The following is a 6144-nucleotide window of genomic DNA, read 5'->3' as shown; positions in this document are numbered from 1 at the left end:
GTCTGGGGCGGGCTTTGACATTCTGTTTGTAAGCAAGTACCTTCCTTTTCATATGATATGGAAATTCTCACGAGTAACTCTGCTTTGCATATTATAAAAGCTTATGTCTACGCAAGTCCCTGAACTGCAGGTGAGTCAGATGAAATTAACTAAAACCCATTAGAGAGAGAAAATTACTTCAAATCACTATTTTTTTTTACTTGCTGAAAACTCAAAATGACTTTGCACTGTCACTATTTACTAAAAGACTTTTTTCACATCACATCCCATGAGTGATTATAAATGCTAAGCGAGTGACTATGAAGCCAGAATGCAAAACGATTTCAATAATGCAAGCAATACATATTGAAATAGTCAACACCCCTGTTACAGAGTTACTAGTGAGGCCCTGATAGCTTCAAACACTTTGAGTGATACCTAATTGTTTCAGCTGCCTGTCTATAAAAGCTAGAAATGTGCTTTGAGGGAGTGAGAGTTGAGCAGAGCCATCCTCACTTATGTCAAGCCACTGAGATATGAACTCAATAACACACTGCTTTATTTTCTCCGACCATTCGCTCCAAAGCAGCTGGTGAGGCCAGACACAAAACATGGCATCTGGCAGGGGAGACTGTGGACGCCTCGCCATGGCGTGCATGTGTGCATCTGTCCGTCTTGCTATGTGTGGATGGGAACGGTCGTGGATGTGCGTGGCGTCCACGGAGAGGAGATGCGTCACAAATCGCTGCTTTCCATCCACGAGCCACGGACAGTGTGCCCATCAGCTTAGCATGATTACAGGCATGAGAGAGGCTCTGATTGTGGGATGCTGGAGCGTGAAGCCGCTGGAGAGGAACAGAGAGGGGACGTGGCAGGGCCAGAGAGGAGGGATGGAAGAATGGAGGGGAAGCCCAGCTGGCGGCTGCTTCTAATTGGGCTGAGCAGGTTTCCATGGCTGACCAGACCCATATGCAGTGTGGATCTAAAGAGAGGGAGAGAGAGGAGGCCCCAAGCAAAGTAGCAGGGCAGGCCAGGCTGCAGGGGTGGAGGAGGGGGGTGTAAAGCGGGCAGGCGGGCGAGAGGCTGGTCACACTCCAGTCGTCACAGCCTCTTTGTGACAGGGGGCAGAAAGAGCCAGCTGTCACCCCCTGACAGGAACACACACACAAACCCCTGCCCTGATAACACAGGCTCAGTGAATGCACAAAAACAGAAGCACAACACTCGAGAAACAACTACTTTAATCAAGGCCCCCGGCTGAGGCAGTGAAAGAATGAGGCGAAACAAAACACACATGAAAAACTAGAAAGGGATCTGATGAGAAGAACCGGCGTGTATGAATGTAATGCACTTCTGTATGCAGGTTATTTACCGCGTGCCATTGGAAACAATTAGACGTGATTAAAATGGAGGTGAACTGACAAGGGGAGTGTGGATTCCCTCACCATCACCACCTCCTCTACCCCTGCTACCCCCCACCATGCCTGTTAGATGGGGGTGCTAGTGCGTGTCGTGCTCAGGGGGCGAATCGATTCACTTCACACTCTCGGCAGCATTAATTAATGATCTGTTCTCTGTATTGTACAGTGACTGGCTGTCACGCCGCAGTTTCTTTCCTAACTTCACTCCATCCTCACTCGGCACCAACTTTCCCCGAGTTCCTCTCCTTTCCCTTCCTCTCTTCGTTTTTACAAATACATAACACAACAACACAGCTACACTTAAAGCATAAACGCTGACACAAACAATAAATGTACCAATAAGGATTATAATATTGAAAGGGAATATATGTGTGCATGGAACATAAATTCTTGGAGCGTCATTCATAGGCCTTTGTTTTTATTTATTTGTTCCCTTTACAACCAAGCAGATGTCTGGAGGGCAGACCACAATCCTGTTTATGAGAGAAGAGAGGAAAGAAGGAAGGAAGGAAGGAAGGAAGGAAGGAAAGGTAGCAAGTCAAAGATGACACTCATGGCTCACTGCTGCCCCCTACTGTATGCATGATGCTCAACACATAGTATACCGCATTCCCTCAAAGAAGCTTTATAGCTGTCAGCAAGACAAAAAAAAAAAAAACATCTGTATTCTTAATATTTTCTTATAGCTTAAGGTCTCAGGTTTGATGCCTCTGTGCACAAATCTGTCAGCACTTTTTGTGTGTGTGTGTAAAATACACACTAAGGGAATACGCAAAACAGTCCTCGGACTTTCTTGTTATGTCTGTATCCTGCAGCAGTTTGACATTTTCGTTGGGATTTTTAAAATGTCAATAAATCTGAAAATTTTAAACTACGACTCGAGAAGCTTAATTATATGCACCTTTCTTCTCAATGTATTTCTCACACCCACTCCAAGTGATATGTGTGGTTAGGCAGAGAGGAGTTAGAGCAATAGGAGTGACTGCAAGGAATCTCCAGGGGGCTGAGGGAGACAGTAAACTAAGCCATGAGAAAAATCAGATCACCTTGAATTTGCATAAACAGCCTTCAAATGGCTGCGCAGAGGGTATAAGTGTTAGCCATCCAAGCCTGAATAATTCCCAGCCGTGGATTAGTATTGGGTTCACCCAGGTCATTTAACACTTAAGACAGTCTCCGGGGAGCCTATTCATGTTGGACAAATTGTTTTGCCTTTACGGCAGCTCTGTGCTGTACAGGGGTGTTAGTGGAGTTCTGAGGAGTAATTTGCCGCCTGTAGTGAGGGACACTTTGCACCCCTGTTCCTCCCCATTCAGAAAGTGGTGCCGTATCAAAAATACTAAATGGCAACAGCAGCAACATCAGCACCAATTACATGGAAATAGTCACTGTCTGGGTTAAGGTCCTGGGGATGGGCTAAAGACATGGGGAATAATGAGCGAACGCTTCCTCTTTTTGCTGCAGGCTGAACAGACAACTCGGATGAAATGTGGAACACAGACCTCAGTGAACCTACATGGAAATACTAAAACTTTACAAAAAGCTGGGCATAGCTTGTCAAGTTAGAAAAAGGAATCAGAAGGTTATCAAGAAACTCTGTCTCTGTGACCCAGAGAAAATTGCTTTTGTTGGCTAAGAGTCAATTGAATGTGACTTTATGACACTGCAGAGAGCTGGGACATGCTTCCCTACAGCATCCTGCCAAGTGGGATTCACTGGGTGTGAACGTCCTTCCTGTTCTACACGATGCGCTCGTTTGAACACACGAGGCAGCCAAAGAGATGCAGGATGGTCAACCATGTGCTGTTCTCTTTGTCCAGAAGTAGATTTCTTTGCCCTCGCCATCATCAGGTGAGCCAGCAATACTTCAGGTCCAAAGCAGTGATCATTATCCCTGCAGAAAAACATTTGGAGGAAAATGCAGCCCCATCTGAATACAGTATGACTGTAAAATAGATTTGTTGCGAACTAATTATGCCTTTCCCAAGCAATTTATAACACAGCAATGCCTCCAGTAACACTTAACTTCTGGAGCTTGATTAATGGCAGCATACTGGAAGCTGGAAGCCTCGAAATAGTAGGTGTGGAGAAGGAGCTCACAACGCCAGCATCAGCAGTCTGGACCCACTCCTTCTGTCACCGCTCTCACCTCCTTCCCATAAAAGTAAAATGCAGCAGGTTTGGAAAACAGCCTTGTCCTGTTTGTCAGAGGGCTTGTCGTAAATATCATGTTTGTCAAACCCCAGAGGAAAGAAAGCGTTGGTGACAGCAGTCATCACCGCCATGGCACTTCATCTGCCAGTGCCAGCTTCAGTTAGTGCAAACGATTGTTTCAGAATGCGCTAATTTGTTGCACCGCAAGGTGATAATCATTTACTTTTACAGCTGCAGTGAGTTAGATTTGTTCCCAGTCGTACTGCACAAATGACAATGCTATCTCAGCACAGCTTTGATGGAGGTGTTGATCAATTGCAATTCTAAATGATTGCTTTAGTCTCTTGGATTTGAGGCCTTCAGAAGTCACTCCGATTCTGTTTTGGTACAAAAGCTTACCTGAACAGTGATGGAGGTTGATGCTAGAGCAAAGAATCAGCATCAAGAGAAATTTTGTCAAGCTAAATTAGAATGAGTATTTTTTATATAGTGTATTGAATTTGGATACATTACATCTAATTAAGGTGGATTCTCAGTTAAGTAGCTTACCCATCTCCTTTGCCAATTTATGACCTTAATATTTGTTTCAATTATAGGCCAGTATAACCCATGACAGTGTGCTTGTAGTTTGCTGGTTGGTTACTGATTCAGAAATAATACTTCTTTCTACTATACTAGTGAAAAAATGCAATTCATGTACATAATTTAGCAAAAATCTGCTGTGATTCCTCATTGCCCTTTCCTTTCCATCAGCAGTAAGTCAGCCACTTTGTGACTTTAAGATCAGATCAGTACAGTTTTGTAAATCAAATTAGTGAATCTCTCATTATTACATGAAGAATGTAGTTTCTCAGTGTACATTTGGAACTGAACCAGCCGAACGTGAGGATCAAAAAGCCAAATGGTACTTGATATGACATCACCACATACTGTGAGCATGCCCTGTACTAACTACAAGCTCCCACCATCAGATGTAACAATTGAACCCATGAGAGTTGAAGAAGCCTCTAAATGGAAGCGACAAAAAGGACACCTCAGACTATTCTTATGGACAATTTACTAATCTAAGTGTGCTCCACTGACTGGAGCCCAGATTGAATCGGCATTAACATGGCAACGGCACAATCATTTGCTTCATAATGAAGTGAGAATTTGAAACCCAGCTGCTGCTACAATAGAAGCCTGCTATCTTTCTAAATGAAAGATGCTGACATGATGTGCATATACAAATAGCTGCACCATCCGACTGTCAGCCATTCTTATCGTTCACTAATCCTTCAGCATGTTTACAATGAGCTGACTTTTTTGACTGGAGACCGATAAACCTCTGTCAGGGGATCAAGCTTTACTGAAGGGCACACAACTACAAAGCACATTACGGCTGGTACCGACCACAAAAAAGGCAAATCCTGCAAAAAGAAATGGAACGCATTAACAATTCAATGCATTTTATGATCATTTTAAACCCATATAATTCAGTGAACCAAAACATTTTATGTCTCTTATTTACAGAATGTGCCGTCTTTAACTCCTTTACAAGTTTATTTTGTGGAATGTGTGCAAAGCTTTTAACTTAAGCACTCCTCATGAATATTTGAAGTTCCATCTCTTTCTCCAACTTTTATGTGAGTCTTAAGAAAATTATGTAAAAGCACAGCCTCTCCGAGCAGTTCCTCGTCTGTGCGACCTGCTGCATGGCACCTCTATCTCCTTTTGTTAGAACATAATCAGAAATATTTCAGGTCTCAAAAGACTGCAGTGCCAGCAGCAAAAGTATGAACAGGGCTGCTTTTTTTTTTTTCAAGGTGTTAGCTTGTACACTGAACATTCAATTTATGAATAAAAGAAATACAGAAAAAAGCAGCCACACAGGCAAATCCTTAAGTTAAAAGCTAATTAGTGGTGGGTGTCACGGAAACAATCTTTTTATGTGAGTTTTTAAAACGAACTGAGGTGGCTTTCCAACAGAGCTGGACCCCCAAGCAAAGTAAAACACGGCTGAATATCTTAACCAAACTTAGTCAGAGCTCACGTATAAAGAACAGTTCTCAATTATCTCAATTCTTTCCTCTTTCTTTATTCCCTTCCCAAACTCCTATACATTTCTGCGCTGTTTTCCATCTCTCTGGATTCATTCAAGAAATGATTCAAAGATCTTCACGTCACCAAATCAGACGAGCTCAAAACTATCTCTGCCGTTCATCCATAATCAGTACAGTGATGCCCAAGCTTGGTCATTTATGTATCCAGCAGATTGTGATGTTTCCCCCTATAATCAGTCTACAGCAGAACGCCTTCAATACTGCCACTATACACGCAGGCATTTTACAGAAATCAAATGTTTTCACTCGCCTGCCAGTTTTCCAGACTTATATTATTATCAGATAAAGCACTGACGCGGAGTAAAAAAAAACTTTTTAACCCAAAAGTCAAGGCAGCAGAATAAACACTGAAGTTATTCTGAAGATAAAAGTGTGATACTGACAATATTTTAAAATACAAACTTTCAAACTAACTTTGACGTGAAATAAGTTTATAATGTATGTTGGCATATTCAAGAAAAGCTTTTAGTCTCTTTTGCCTCAGTTTC

The sequence above is a fragment of the Acanthochromis polyacanthus genome, chromosome 15 (assembly GCF_021347895.1).
Source record: "Acanthochromis polyacanthus isolate Apoly-LR-REF ecotype Palm Island chromosome 15, KAUST_Apoly_ChrSc, whole genome shotgun sequence".
Classification (NCBI taxonomy): domain Eukaryota; kingdom Metazoa; phylum Chordata; class Actinopteri; family Pomacentridae; genus Acanthochromis; species Acanthochromis polyacanthus.
Note: the sequence above shows the minus strand (reverse complement) of the source record.